The sequence below is a fragment of the Macaca nemestrina genome, chromosome 15, assembly GCF_043159975.1.
Source record: "Macaca nemestrina isolate mMacNem1 chromosome 15, mMacNem.hap1, whole genome shotgun sequence".
NCBI lineage: Eukaryota > Metazoa > Chordata > Mammalia > Primates > Cercopithecidae > Macaca > Macaca nemestrina.
This window is the reverse complement of record NC_092139.1, coordinates 65,399,478-65,416,210: the sequence shown is the minus strand read 5'-3', so window position 1 is coordinate 65,416,210 and position 16,733 is coordinate 65,399,478.

Sequence of the window (16,733 nt, the reverse complement as noted above, 5' to 3'; positions counted from 1 at the left end):
TGGCTTTGACCAAAATGCTGCTAGTGATGTGGACAATGAAGTCCTGACTGAAGTGGTCCCAGATGGAAATGAGAAACTTGTTGGGAACTTGAATAAAGATGACTCTTGATATGCTCTAGCAAAAAGACTGGCAGCATTTTGCCACTGCCCTAGAGATCTGTGGAACTTTGAACTTGAGAGAGATGATTTATGATATCTGGTGGAAGAAATTTCTAAGTGGCAAAGCATTCAAGAGGAAGCAGAACATACAAGTTTGAAAAATGTACACCTTGATGATGCAATAGGAAAAAACCCATTTTCTCAGGAGAAATTCAAGCCCTTGCTAGAAATTTGCATAAGTAATGAGGAACCAAATGTTAATCACCAAGACAATGGAGAAAATGTCCTTGGGGCATGTCAGAGACCTTCATGGCAGGCCACCCATCATAGGTTTGGAGTCCTAGGAGGAAAACATGGTTTTGTGGGCCAGACCTAGGGCCCCCTTGCAGCCTTGGGACGTGGTGCCCTGTGTCCGAGCTGCTTCAGATGGAGCTCTGATTAAAAGAGGTCAAGGTACAGCTCAGGACATTGCTTCAGCCTTGACGGCTTCCATGTGGTGTTGGGCTTTCAGGTACACAGAAGTCAAGAATTGACGTTGGGGAACCTCTGCCTACATTTCAGAGGATGTTTGGAAACACCTGGATGTCCAGGCAAAAGTCTGCTGGAGGAGCAGAGACCTCATGGGACACTTCTTCTAAGGCAGTGCAGAAGGGAAATGTGCAGTTGACGCCCCCACACAGTGTCCCCACTGGGACACTGCCTAATGGAGCTGTGAGAAGAGGGCCACTGTCCTCCAGAACCCAGAATGGCAGATTCACTGACAGCTTGCACTGCACATGTGAAAAAGCTGCAGAGACTAGACACGCCATTGTATCTAGGAAGTAACGAACTTGCTTTTGATTTTACAGGCTTATAGGTGAAAGGGACTTGCCTGATCTCAGATGAGAGGTTGGACTCGGACTTTTCGGTTAATACTAGAATGAATTAAGATTTGGGGGACTGTTGTAAGGGCATGATTGTCTTTTGAAATGTGAGGACATGAGGTTTGGCAGAGGCCAGGTGCAGGATAATATGGTTTTGCTCTGTGTCCCCACCCAAATCTCACCTGGAATTGTAATAATCCTCACATGTCAAGGTCAGGACCAGGTGGAGATAATTGAATCATGAGGGTGATTTCCCCGATGTTGTTCTTGTGCTAATGAGTTCTCAGGAGATCTGATGGTTTTATAAGGTGCCTTCCCCTTTGCTCTGCACTCTTTCTCTCTCCTGCCACCCTGTGAAGTGATGTCTTCTGCCATGATTGTTAAGTTTCCTGAGGCTTTCCCAGCTATGTGCCACTGTGAGTCAATTAAACACCTCCTTTTTATAAATTACCCTGTCTTGGGTATTTCTTCATAGCAGCATGAGAACGAAGTAATACACAAATGCACATCTTTTCAAAGGAAGAGAGAGAAGGAAAATAAAAGGATTGACAATTAACTGTATATAAAGCAAATCATTAAGGAACCACATTTTCTCAGGATCTAACCCATTGGTCTGGTGTTTGGTCAGAAGACCAGCGACTTTCAGATTTCTATGTTGATTTAGAGGCTTTAGACCTACTGAATTCAGATATATTTCCTAAATTCCATGCAATATACCTTCGATTTCATTGTGGTAGGAAATATATATAAATTTGTGTTGTATTTACAATGCTGAATTTTTTTTTATTCAAAATTAGAAACAGGTAGTGATGGTGAGGAAAATATATGATATATTCAAATGCTTTATAATAATATAAATTATTAAGAAAAAATATAATTCATGTAAATAAAACAGCTTAAATTTCTGATTTAACTTAATATAATTTTCTCTTACTTGAACTTAAGCTGCATGAGTACAAAGACTTTTGAATATTATCCATAGCACATATAATGGAGAGAGGTACATATTAGGCCTGCAATGAAAATATGCAGGAAATGAATATGCAGAGAATGAATGAGAGAATCAAGTAGTTATGACTCAGTGAAATGACTGAATGCTATAGGAGAGAAGCCAGTTGGAGAGGGCAGGAAAAAAAGAAATAAAACAAAGGAAAGAGTATGATCATGGAAAGGAGGGAAGAAAAAAGAAAAAAAGGAGGGAAAAATAGTATTATGAATTTTTTTGTCTTCTTTAAAAAAGCTATTACATTGTATATAAAAATTCATAAGCACCAAGCTGAATTCCTTTTCCCAGTTGGAACAAAAAAGATTCTTATGTCAATTTCAAATTGAAAATCTCATTCAATTCTTCAAACAGTTGGTAACCTGAATGTTTAAAATTTGAATAAAAAGTAGGATGATTTTGAAGGAGGAATTCAGTTTTTAAAATTCAGGTCTCTCAAATGGGAATAGAAGAGCAGTTCTCTGTGCAATGCATTGCCTGCTGTTTTCATTAAACAGTAACTGTGCTTTCTTTGAACCTTTGCCTCGTAAAAATAGAAAAAAAAAATCAAGTGAATTCAAGTCAAACAGTTGTAGTTTTTGGTATAGCTGTTGTATTTCACCAAAATGTCAAGTACTTAAATGCAGATGGTTTATGTGTTTCCTGCTATTTTCAGAATGACACTCCTTGGAATGAAGCTGGTATTGATGAAACTGATGCGCATTACCACCTCCTCAGGAACTGGAAGAACTCACCCATAGGAGAAGTATAAAAGCAATGAAAGCACCTGCTCTGAGCCAGAGAGGAAGCTGCCTGGAAATAGAAGCTCTGTTTGTTTCCTTATCTATGTCATCCTAACGACTTAATAAAAAGCTTCTAAGCAAATAAATCATGTTTGATCACAACTTACAACAAAAGCAGATAATTCAACAAGCACCCACATTTAAAATGTGCTTAATTATTAATTTATTTGCGGTGAAATTTGCAAAACTTCCTTATAATCACACACTTACTCTTTATTTTTCAACTAATTTAAATGTTTAATTTTTATAAATTGCTAAATAATAATATTGTTTAAAAGAGTTGATTACAAAATAGTAAGTTATGTTTTCATGTTTCACATTTTCAAACAAATGTTTTGTATTTAACCACAAATTATTAACAAGACCTAATCCTTGTATTTGTCTGCTATTTAAATTATGGTAACATGTTCTAATCTAGATATTTGGATAAAATATTTGGAATCAAATATTTTGGTAAAAGTAAAGAACTCATTTTCTAGTTGATCTTGAAAGGCATAGAGATTGGAGAGACTTTGGAGCCCAAGTGTCCAGAGTCATCCCCTTCCTAGATCCCACACTGACTAGCTTTATTCCTCTAGATAATTTACTTAATCATCTCTGAGCAAAATCTTCCTGGTTTCCAAAACAGAGATAAAACATTAAGTAGATCCCAGGTTTATTGTAAGTTAAAGAAGATACATGCTTATAACAGCACCTATGAAATAGTAATATATACATTCGAGCCTCATTATTTGTGAATTCTGTATTTGAGAATGCACATGCTAGCTAAGATTTATTTGTAACATCAAAATCACCTCTCAAGACACTTTTGCAGTCATTTATGGACATGTACAGTGGTGAAAAACTTGGGTCACTTGAGTACACATTCCCAGATGAAGTTAAGGCAAAGCTCTGTTGTCTTATATTAACTGTAATTTTTTTTTTTAAATATCCTTTATGCAGTCTGTGTAGTATCACATTTTTTACATCTTTTACTTTCTGTTGGTGATTTTGCTGCTTAAATGACCTGAAATATAATGCTTAAGTGCTTTCTGGTGTTCCCAAGCACAAGACAGATATAATGTGAGTTATGCAGAACATACTGTACTTGTGTTAGATAAGCTTAAATGAAGCATGAGTTATAATGCTGTTGACCATGAGTTCAATGTTTATGAATCAACACTACATTGCATAAAATGGCTTTAAGGAAAAACACACATAAAGCAAAGTTATATATTGATATGTTGAATAAAATGTTCCGATTAGAAGTTCACAAAAATCTAAGCTTGTAGTTTCCCTAGAAGCAATGTTCTAGTATTCACTAATTCAGAGTTAGTAACTATGCTATAGAACATAACTGCTAAGAACAAGAATCAACTGCATAAATAATATGATATACATCATAAGAATAACAAACACATTATAAACGTGTGTTTGCTACCTATGATGGTTAATAGTTTGTGTCAGCTTGATTGGGCCATGCAGTACTTAAACACTTGACCTAACATTATTCTGGCTGTATCTTTGAGGATGTTTCTGGATGAGATTGACATTTGAGTTGGTAGGTTTAGTTAAGGAGATTGCCTTTCCTAAAATGAGTTGGGCTCATCCAATCAGTTAAAGCTTTGAGTAGAACAAAAAGGCTGAAGTTTCTCGCTTAACTACTTTGATCTGAGACATTGGTCTTTTCTGGTTTTTGGACTTAAATGTCAACTCTTCTTGGGACTTGAGCCTACCAGCTTTTGGACTGGAGCTACACATTGGCTTTCCTGGGTCTCCAACTAGCACTGACTTCAAATCTTGGGACTTCTCATCTTCTATCATCATGAAAGCTAATTCCCATTAATAAATTTCAGGGCCCTTTACATCAGAGTACTGCAATGAATTTCTGTGGAAGGAGGAACATAAAGAAGAAGGTATTTACAAATAAATTAGATTCACATGGTTGCCACATTTTTTTTAATTGGCAACATTAGATGTTAATTGTAAACTCTAGTGGGGAAATAATTTAAGACTGGAATTCTGTATACAGGAAAAACAATTGTATAAGACTAAGTCAATAGTTTTGTAAAATGTATAATAGTAATAAAGAGTTAATTATGGTGCCTAACTTAAAAAACAATATGAAAACAAAGCAAGACTTCCAGGAAAGATAGAATTAATTTTTAAAAGGTAATTGAAAGAATGCTGAGTATTGTGATATATATTATCGGGAGAACCCACTCCTGATGTTTAAAGTGGGTTCTTTTCTATTTCCTGGGTGTCTTGGCTGGTTTCAGAAATAAAGGGAAAGAGCACAAGAGAGAGAAATTTAAAGCTGGGTGTCCGGGGCAGACATCACATGTCGGCAGGATCCGTGATGTTCCCCAAGCCGTAAAACCAGCAAGTTTTTATTAGCGATTTTCAAAAGGGGAGGGAGTGCACGAACAGGGTGTGGGTCACAGAGATCACATACTTCACAAGGTAACAAAATATCACAAAGCAAATGGAGGCAGGGCGAGATCACAGGACCACCGGATGAGGTGAAATTAAAATTGATAATGAAGTTTTGGCACGCATTGTCATTGATAACACCTTATCAGGAAACAGGGTTTGACAGCAGGCAACCTGTCTGACCAAAATTTATTAGGCAGGAATTTTCCACATCCTAATAAGCCTGGGAGCACTACAGGAGACCAGGGCTTATTTCATCCCTTCAGTTTCGACCATAAAAGATGGCACGCCTTGAGGGGGCCATTCATAGGCCTACCCTCAGGGCACATTCTCTTTCTCAGGGATATTCCTTGCTGAGAAAAAGAATTCAGCGATATTTCTCCTATTTGCTTTTGAAAGGGGAGAAATATAGCTCTGTTCTGTCCTGCTCACCGGCGGCCAGTTCAGTTACCTCCCTTGTTCCCTGAACATCACTGTTATCCTGTTCTTTTTTTAAGATGCCTAGATTTCACATTGTTCAAACACACACGCTCTACAAACAATTTGTGCAGTTGACACAATCATCACAGGGTCCTGAGGCAACATTCATCCTCCTCAGTTTACGAAGAAAATGACGGGATTAAGAGATTAAAGTAAAGACAGGCATAGGAAATCACAAGGGTATTGATTGGGGAAGTGATAAGTGTCCATAAAATCTTCACAATTTATGTTCAGAGATTGAAGTAAAGACAGGTGTAAGAAATTATAAAAGTATTAATTTGGGGAACTAATAAATGTCCATTAAATCTTCACAATTTATGTTTTTCTGCAGTGGCTTCAGCCAGTCCCTCCGTTTGGGGTCCCTGACTTCCCGCAACATATTAAGAAATAATTTTGTTCAAATTCTCACAGAAATTCAGACAATTCAGCCAACTCAGAGTACAATATCTTTAAGAAGAAACTGGATTTTTATCTTAATGGAAATAATAAAAAGGCATATACTTATTCTGTGAACAACCACTAATCAAAATGAAATTCAGAGGAAAACAAATCAGAAAAGGGCAAGAGATCAGGTGCAGTGCCTCATTCCTGTAATTCCAGCACTTTGGGAGGCTGAGGAAGGAGGATTACGTGGGCCCATGAGTTCAAGACTAGTCTGGGCAACTCCAGGAGACCTCATCTCTACAAAAAATTTAAAAAATCTAGTCAGAGGGGATGTGGCTGTAGTCCAAGCTACTTGGGAAGCTTAGATAGGAGGATCACTTTAACCTGGGAGGTCAAGGCTGCAGTGAGCCATGATTGCACCACTGCACTCCAGCCTGGGTGTCCAAAAAGATTCTGTCTCTTCAAAATAAAGGGGACATGGGTGGCACAAGAAAGATATTATCCATATAGAACATAAAACCTTTGGTATAGAACTTTAATTATAGTATTAAATACATATAAAATATGAGAAGGAAGATGAAGATTAGTATAAAAAGTTAAAATCTTTGTATTTCATAAGTATTTTTGTGGTTATTAAACACAAAATTCTATAACAACTTTATTAACTTTTGTATGAACAATGCTCACTATTAGGGGATTAATCAGTTAACGGCTGAATTGTGTCTCTGTAAAATTCATGTTGATATCTGAACCCAGATGACCTTAGAATGTGCCATATTTTTATACAGGGTCTTTACAGAGGTAATTAATTAAATTGAAGTCATTACTGTAGGCTCTAATGCAGTAAGATTGTTATCCTTGTAAGAAGAGAAAATCTGGGCACAGGTACTGAGGGAAGACACAGGGAGAAGTTGGCCAGCTACAAGCCAAGGAGAGAGTCCTGGAACAGATCCTTCCATTAGCGCTTCAGAAGGAACCAACTCTGCTGACACCTTGATCTCTGACTTCTAGTCTTCCAAACTGAGAGACAATACATTCTGTTATTTAAGTCACCAAGAATCTAGTAGTTCGTTATGGTAGCCCTAGCAAACTAACACAGGAGGAAGAGCAGAATCGGATCAATACAATTACCTCTAAAGTTGGGCCTGAGAATAGGGCAGGAGAATTTATCTATGGTGTTAATATATATTTTTTCTCTCTCTCTATCTCTGCCTCTAGTTCTACCTCTACCTCATATAATTGGTAAAATTAGGAAGCCACAGTGATAGGAGAGAAGGTGCTAAGATGAAAGAATCATTTTCTTTCTCCCCATGGACTCTTTCTGTTTTACTTCAGAGCATATGACAGATAAATCTCAATAGCAATGAAAACTGTTTTTAGGTAAGTTTGTCTGATTCTATCCTGAAGATGTTTTCTATTTCGCCTTTTTTAGGTTCACTTTCCATAGTTTTTTTCATTTTGTTTGACAAAATACTATTTGAGATTAGTCTCAGAATTTGTCATCAGAAACATCCATTATAAATGGGACTTGAAAGATAGATTGAAATTGGATCTATACTCTATATAATAGGAAGTTAAGTTAATGTCTTTTAATTAGAAATATACTACCCTAAATGACTGATTATTTTCCAACTATAAAATGTTCTTTTAGACATTGAAATGATAAAATTTTCATACATTTTACTAGCAAAGCAATCTAGTTATCTTAGTAAGTATAACTGACTTTTAACTTGTGACCTTTGCAAAAAAATTGTCCTGACTCTATGATCATTTACAAATATCCATATAGAAAAAAATAATCGTTTGTATTGATAAAAAATTTAAGTATCTCAGTGCATCTTTATTTTATTTTCACAATTAATATTCTTTAAAAATATAAATATTCTATATCACCTTTCTAAAATAAAAGATTCCAAAGGTACTAGAAGTATGACTTTGAAGGAAAAAGTTACTGGCATTTACATTTTTGAAAAATATTACCAAATGACAGCTCACTTATTTACAGAATGCTAAGCTAAATGATTTTAACTGACAGAATAAATGGTAATAAGTGATGATTCTATCAGGAAAACACAATCGCAAATCTAAGAATGATTATGGTAACATAATACATTCTCTTTATAAAAAGGAAAAAAAATACACTGAATGTGCCAAAAGATGTTACTATGTTTTTCTTATTATATATTAACAGTTTAGTGAAATATATTTTCTTTTATCTTTTTAACCTATACGTATAATAATTAAAATCAAAATAAAAATTAGGTTTAGATTTAAATTTATGATTTTTACCCTTAAATAGGCTCTACTAATTATAATCTTACCAAACCCAGAGACTACTCCTACTAATAATAGTGCTATTTTCATTCATTCAGTGTCCATTGAAATGTTACCTGTTCATATAATTAATCCTGCTGATCTTCATAAATCTCTTTGTTACAGATTAGGGATTATTTTTTCTTTTGGCTTTTCATGAGGAGGGATAGATCTGATTCCATAATTGCCATGTGTGGCAGAAGGAAAAAGAGTAGAGGATGCTGGGATGTGACAATGAGGATTGTTGCTATGTGGTACATGCAGAAAAGATGAGGCAAAGATTCTCACACACACACACACACACACACACACACACACACACACACACACCAGAGATTCAAACAGGATCACTTGAGAATTTTTTAAAAAATGAATCAAAGAGTAGATGAAAAGCAGGAGATATCAACTAAGAAGACATGGAAATTCAACTTAATCTTCTATAGCGCTTTGCAGTATTTACATTTTTTATTTCTCTTTCCAAGCCACTGCTGTTGCCACAGTTTCTTTAACACAGGTACAAGAGTGGTTTTCATAGAAAAATACCATTTGTATAAATAAGCAGTTCTTCAATTAAAATAGCAATGTCAATCACTATGGGCTATATTTAGGTTACATAAATTTAATAAAATTTATGTAACAAAAAGATATTTTAAGTAATAGAGAATTATAGGTTAACTTTTACTACAAAAAGAAATTAAATATATGCTAATTTGGGTCCTATGTCAATACTGATATGCAATGATATACTATTCAATATTACAACCAATAATTATAGCATATAATGCTATAATTATACATATATACATACATGATAAATAAAGTCTCAATATATCTTTGTTATATTTTCATACATACATATATACATATGCTATAATTAACTAGTTTGTTATATATATGTATATATACATATGCATGCTTAGATTACACTTGGATGTTTTTGTTTGTAACTTACATTTAAAATCTTCAGGGCCATTAATTGTACATGTTGTTTCTTTGCCTGTCAATAACTATTTAAAGACAAGATTAACTGTGATTGTCTGGAACCATCTATTCTCACCGTAATAACTAACATATGTGTATTTGTGTATTATATGCTTGATAGTGTGTAATATAACACTGGCTGAGCACTTAAAATTTGCCAAACATTGAACCACGTGTACTTTAACTCTCAAAACAGTCTTATATAAAATTATACTTATTGCCCCTCTGTAGATGAGGAAATGGAAAAGTAATACAAAGACAAATCTCTCTGATGACAAAGACCACTGATAATTACAATCCTCATCTATATATAAATATTTCAAAAAACAAAATTATTTTTAAAATACTGTATTTGTAATATTCTAAGAAAAGTGTAATGTCATATCTTTTTAGTACATAGACGTGCTTTATTAATTGACGACAAACTGAAACCACCTAAGTAATAAGTATAACTTATTACTTACCACCTTTGACCAAACTGTTATATGGTATTATCAAGACTCATAACTCATAGTATTGGGATTAACAAAACTAAATCTGTTAAATCTCCAAGACATACAATTGGAAATTATACAATTAAACTTAAATATATATATGTACTTCACTTTGGGAGGCTGAGGCAGGCAGATCATGAGGTCAGGAGATCGAGACAATCCTGACCAACCTGATGAAACCCCATCTCTACTAAAAATACAAAAATTAGTTGGGTGTGGTGGCGTGCACCTGTAGTCCCAGCTACCAGGGAGGCTGAGGCAGGAGAATTGCTTGAACCCGGGAGGCGGAGGTTGCAGTGAGCCGAGATTGCGCCACTGCACTCCAGCTTGATGACAGAGAGAGACTCTGTTTCAAAACAACGAAAAAAGTATGTACTTAATGATCACTTAATACTTGTTAAAATTGTGGATCCCTTGGTTTCACTTCTAAGAATATTAATAAATTAGGTTTGACAGAACTTTCCCCAAATTTGCACTTTTATTTGGGAACCCATATAATGATTCGTGTGATCCATGATTCATGTGATTCATGGATCACACTCTAATAAATAGTGTTATGAGTAAAATGACATCTTTTATCATCAACTTGGAAATAAGCTCTCGGTTCTTTTCAGTTTGCATTATCTTGAGCTACAGGACATGAGTGAATATCAATTGTCATAACTTTGTTGGGTCACAGGTTTAAGTTGCCTGTCTGGCCTAGATGCCCGTGGTCTACACCCTGGTTGACCCCTGTCTTTCAAGGAGGAGATAGAAGAAAGTGATTTTCCCCTTGTTTTATTGTTTAAGTATTGTTTGGGATCCAATTAAAATATATTATTTTCAAAAAAGTAAGAAAAGGATTGTGCAATGTTTTTTACAATAATGATTCAACTGGCTTTTTACCATATTTTATTGGCTATATTTGAATGATTCCTGATTCCCAAATGAATTTTAGTATTATTTCAGCTAGATAATCCAAAATTCTATTAATAATTTTAAGCATACTAAATATTTAAATTAATTTATATTAATAGCTTTATAATTTTACCATAAAGATAAAAGATTTTCACATTTTTGTCTTTTATATCCCTTTGTAAACTTTGAACACTCTTTTTATTTAAAGGTAGACATACATACAAAATTTGTTTATAGGTATTATATATCATGTTTTAATTGATACAATTTATCTAATTTTAACATTTCTGTGTTTGTTTTAATTGAACTTCAGGATTGGTAGAATAAAACAAATGTCTAGTGTTCTTTTAATATTTATTTATTTATTTATTTATTTATTTATTTATTTATTTTGGGGCAGAGTCTCTCTCTGTCACCCAGGCTGGAGTACAGGTGTAATTATGGCTCACTATATCCTTAATCCCACAGGCGCACGTGATCCTCCCACCTCAGCCTCCTGAGTAGCTGGGACTACCACCATGTGCCACGACACTTGGCTAATTTTTTTGTTTTTAATTTTTATGTTGTAGAGACAGAGTCCTACTATGTTGCTCAGGCTGGTCTTGAACTTCTGGGGTCAACTGATCCTCTCACCTCAGCCTTCCAAAGTGCTAGGAATATAGACATGAGCCATCGAACTTGGCCTCTTTTGAAATTTAGGTGTTTAATACTGAATGATCATATTTCACAATGCTTGAACACTTATATAAACTGTTACTTGTTGATAAGGCCAATGATCTTCTCTGAGAGACCTAAATTACATATGGAATGTTGTGCATTTTGGCCTATAACAATGACTTTCACATTTTTGTCATTGCACATACCTATCAGTACAAAGCAAATATTAATCATGCATCTGCAATATTAATATATTTACACATACATTTATTCTAATGCTAATCCATGCATTATATTGTCAAAATTTTTGTATTGCTTATTTCTAGATAGAAGGTAAACATAAAATTCAGTGTTGTCTTTCTATGCTTGTATGTTGTCTCTTGGCTGGATAACATTACCTAAACAATCTCAAAGTAATTTTCTGAACATATTCGTTCATGTCATTCACTTTTCAACTGAAGAAAAGTGACCTTTCAAGTATTTACATCATGTCACAGTGAATTGATGTAGCTTACAATGTAGGTTTTGTTCTCTTAATTGTTTTCCTTTTCTCTTCATCTTTTATCACTTCCTAATATCTGACAGCTCTACTCCTATAATATAATTATATTGAACTAATTTAAGATCCTTTGGAAATTATATTCATTCACCTTCCAATACCTTATATTTCTTATACCTGATTCATTTTTGTGTGGATTAAAATTTACTTACCACTCTAATCAGAAAATCTCCCCTTATCCTTGATGACTTGGCACAGCACTCTCACAGCATCAGAAAATGGTACTTTTAGAACACTTGATACACGGTATTTCAATAATTAACTCACTCCACATCTTTTTACTGCCTTCCTCCCTCACAGAATTCAAGCGTTTCTACACCCGTAACCATGCATGTAGTGCATTTGCAGTCAACAAGCTGAAGTCCCAGAAAACTGATGTGTAGTTTTATTCTGAAACTCAGTAGCTTTGAGATCCAAAAAGAACAGATTTTTCAGTCTGAGTCTGAAAAGACCAATGTTCTAGTGTAAAGCAGTCAGGCAGAGAGAGGGAGAGTTGACTCTTACTCAGTCTTTTTGTTCTGTTCAGGCCTTCAGTTGATTGGATGAGGCAAACTTGGCCCACCCGCCTGTTTTTGCAAGTAAAGTTTTACAGGAATGCAGAGATGCCCGTTTGCTTACGGATTGTGTGTGGCCGTTTTTGCTCTGAAAGGTCAAGATAGAGTGAGGTCTAAAGCCTCGCCAGGGCTGGTCCCCGGTCAGAGAAGAGAGCAGTGGCTGTGATGGGGCACCTGCTGCCTGGTCTCTCCCCAGCCCTGTTGTTAGCCACCAGGCATCCCAGGGACTCCTTTTCAGATTCTCGTAGGCACTTTGGTTCTTTTAGCAGATCCCCCCTCCACATCTCAGGTTAGCAGTCCCCAGGCATGGTCTTTAAAGGCTGGGGAAGAACCTGCCTGCGTGGCACCATGGGAGGGGTCCTCATAGCGGAGGGGCCAGCAAGCCATCTCTCTCCCAGGATGTGCTTGTTCTCCGTGGGCGTCAACTGGGCAGCTCTCCCTGGACTGCAGAGCACCTAGAACATTCTGGCCTGGGGTTGGTGTGACGGAGCATCTTCCTTGGAGTTGGGGAGCCTGGGTTGGACTCTGCCCACCCCGGGCCTGCCTCGTGACTTGGGGTGATTTCGTGTCCCTGTGAGCTGTAGTTTCTTCCTCTGTAAAGTAAGGGTGACATCCTCTCCCGAAGATGACAGATGTGGTGCCCCCGCCCCGTACCTGGTGCCAGGCCAGTGCAGTCAGGAGAGGTTGTGCCTGGCAATCTTCATCTCATGCTTATACTTGGTTTTTATTTTTAAATATTTATTTATGTATTTATTTGAGATGGAGTCTCGCTCTGTTCCCCAGGCTGGGGTGATTTCGGCTCACAGCAACCTCTGCCTCCCAGGTTCAAGCAATTCTCCTGCCCCAGCCTCCCAAGTAGCTGGGATTATAGGCACGAGCCACCAGCCACCATGTCTGGCTGATTTTTGTATATTCAGTAGAGATGGGGTTTTGCCATGTTGGCCGGGCTGATCTCGAACTCCTGACCTCAGGTCATCTGCCCACCTTGGCCTCCCAAAGTGCTGAAATTACAGATGTGAGTGTACTTAGCTTTTAGAAAGAGTATGCCAAGAACGCTTTTTTCTTCCTGCAGCTGCACTTAATTTCTTTTTCTTTCTTTTTTTTTTTTTCCGAGACAGAGTCTCGCTCTGTCGCCCAGGGTGAAGTGCAGTGGTGCGATCTCGGCTCACTGCAAGCTCCGCCTCCCGGGTTCACACCATTCTCCTGTCTCAGCCTCCTGAGTAGCTGGGACTACAGGCACCCGCCACCACGCCTGGCTAATTTTTTTGAATTTTTAGTAGAGACGGGGTTTCACCGTGTTAGCCAGGATGGTCTTGACTTCCTGACCTCATGATCCACCTGCCTCAGCCTCCCAAAGTGCTGGGATTACAGGTGTGAGCCACCACACTCAGCCAGCCGCACTTAATTTCTGTTAACGTCCACTTCTGGCCACACTCAGCCCTGTCAGCTTTTGGTGATGCGCCAGAGGCCGCTGAAGGCCGTGTGTATGGCCAGGAATGCCTCTCCCTTCCAGTCTCCTTGCTGCCACCCAGAGCTCTGGCTGACCCTAGCAGGACAGGCCCCCACAGGGTGTGTCTCCACCTCTGGGTGCTGGTGCTGTGGGAAGGGCAGGGCTTCCTGGGCAGCCCCCGAGTTTTCTTTCAAGAAACCTGAGACCCCTGCTTCTGAGAGGGCTCCAGTTCCTGCCGAGCAGAGCAGGACCCTGCAGCGACCTCAGCTTGGCAAGACCCCCTGTGGTGCACCTGAAGCATGTTTCTTCCCAGAGAAGCCGCTGGACCTCGTGTGAAGGGCCAGGTCATGAGACCACACACGTCTGCTTCTCACTAAGCTTTGAGTCATGCGTGGGGCACGGACCTCCCAAATTCCAGTTTCTGTGCTGGGTGAGGCCCAGAAGCAATGGAAGGGAGGGGTAGTGGGGAGGCAGCAGGCCTGGCGATCAGGGCGCAGGGTTCCCCCCGCTCTCCGAATCTGGGTGCCTTGGACAAGCCTCCTTGCTCTCTGGCCTCAGTTTCCCCATTAGTAATTGGTGACATCAAAGGCCTCTCATGGGCCAAAGACACCACACATCTGCATAAAACAAAACAGAAGAGAGAGTAGTGGTGAAGCTTTTGTGTGCGAGATCGGATAATTTCAGAGTAAAAACTCAGTATTTCTAATTAGGTTGATTGCGGATGTTGGTGCACAGAAAATTCTATGCCTTCGCGTCTAGATTTCTGTGGGGCAATTTGGCAGAGTTGGCTCAGGGCACCTCACCCTCTTGATTTCGTCCCCTCTGGTGGCACGTGTCTCCGAGCGCTGGGAGTGACTGAGAGCCGCAGGGCTGACCGAGCCTCTGTGCGGAGCTCCGGGAGCTGCGGGAGCAGTGGGCGGCAGCAGGGTTATGTTCCGTTCAGCATCTGGCGTGAGAGTTTGCCAGTCTCCACCCTCATTCCTCACTGCGGTTTTCCTTTTTTTTTTTTTTTTTGAGAGGGAGCCTCGCTGTATCGCCCAGGCTGGAGTGCAATGCACAATATTGGCTCACTGCAGCGGGGCTCTTGGGTTCAAGCGATTCTCCTGCCTCAGCCTCCCTAGTAGCTGGGATTACAGGTACCCTCCACCATGCCCAGCTAATTTTTGTATTTTTAGTAGAGACAGGGTTTTGCCATGTTGGTCAGGCTGGTGTTGAACTCCTGATCTCAGGTAATTCGCCTGCCTTGGCCTCCCAAAGTTCTGGGATTACAGGCGTGAGCCAGCATTCCCAGCCCTTCACTGCCATTTTCAAGGCTGCTGGTTGCATTAGGGACGTGTGCCTGAGAGGCTGGGGGACCCCCACGTTGCCCCTGCTGCTTTGCTGGGCAACAGCATGGATGGTGGAGAGCTGCAGCCGGAGTCTGGTGAGATGAACAGAGTGGCCAAGCTTGTTACCAGACTACTCTGAGCACTGCTTTCCTGACCAGATGTCCATCTGCAGCTGCCCTGTGGACTTGGGGAGTGGGCAAGCAGTCAGCTCTGTCCGCGGGGTCTTTTCTCCATCTCCCAGGGCTGTGTGTGCCCTGGCTCGGCGCTGCCTCCCATGTGCTCCCGTGTCCAGGGTCACCCTCTCCTTTGTGGTTTGGAAACTGCCCTGCCTGGCCTACGGCCCGTGGCTCCAGCTGAAAGCTGGGACCCCTGGAGATGGGTGGCTCAGCCCAGTCTGCTGGGCCCACTCAATGCCATCTTGGGCCTGGCCACAAGTAGGTCAGATGCCAATTCAGTGAGATGCGGGGAAGACGAGGGAAATGACTTATCAAGAAAACAGTCTTAATTATGGCTCTTTTACAAAAAAAAAACACCATGAACCTTCCTGAAAATCAAGTGCAGCCTGTGCTGGTTGTGTAAGCCGTGGAAGGCACTGGAAAGCCAGGAAGAAGAGCGCCCCCACGCCCGGCCCGCAGCATCTCGCTGGCTTCGTGGTGGCCTCTCCTCATCCCAGACTTAGAGGCGTGACCAGGCCGGGGCATCTTTCCTTCCTTGTATTGTGGGGGCTTGGGCAGGCCCTGCTGCTGGCCTTATGGGCAGCACAGGGGCCCTGCCTAGGTTGGCCCAGGCGCTGTTCTAAACCTCCCCAAGGTGACCTTGCTGCCTTTGTCTCCGTGAGCCTAGGAGTATATCCTGAATTTTGTATGATTTTGTGTTTCCCATTTTCCCATGTTCCTTAATTTTTTGTTGTTTCTGCATCAGGGTGGAGGCTACCGAGCCACATCCCTAACACCAGCAGTGAGCTGCCAAGGCCCTTGCGCATGGGCTAGGCACTGTCGGGGCCTGGGCTGGCGCCACGAGTAGCCCCCGCACGCGCTAGGCCTATCTGGAGCACGTGACTCACTTGAGCTGGGAGCACCAAGACCTTTGCCTACATGTGTGGAAGCGAGTCAGGCCACAGCAAGACCTGAACCCTGGTGGGATTTGGAGGTCCTGGTTTAAGACCTTGGCACTTCCTGTGGATGTGGAAATCTCCCATTGAAAGCACTCAAAGAGTGCAGTGGTGAGAGCAGCACCTCCACACGCCACTGCCTCCCTGCCCTGGCGCGGATGTCCCTGACCTTCCCCTCTGCCCAGACAGGGCCTGTTTCTCAAGGAACCACACCAGTTAGAAGGAATCCACAGGAAGAAATGGCCGGAGAGCTATAAGGCCAGCCACAGAGGAGCCAGTTTTGGAATTTCCCACCAAGGGTTCAGCCTGCTGCTCACCCTTCAGCCTCTGGTGCCCCACGGCTCAGCTGGGTTCTAGGGTCTACGT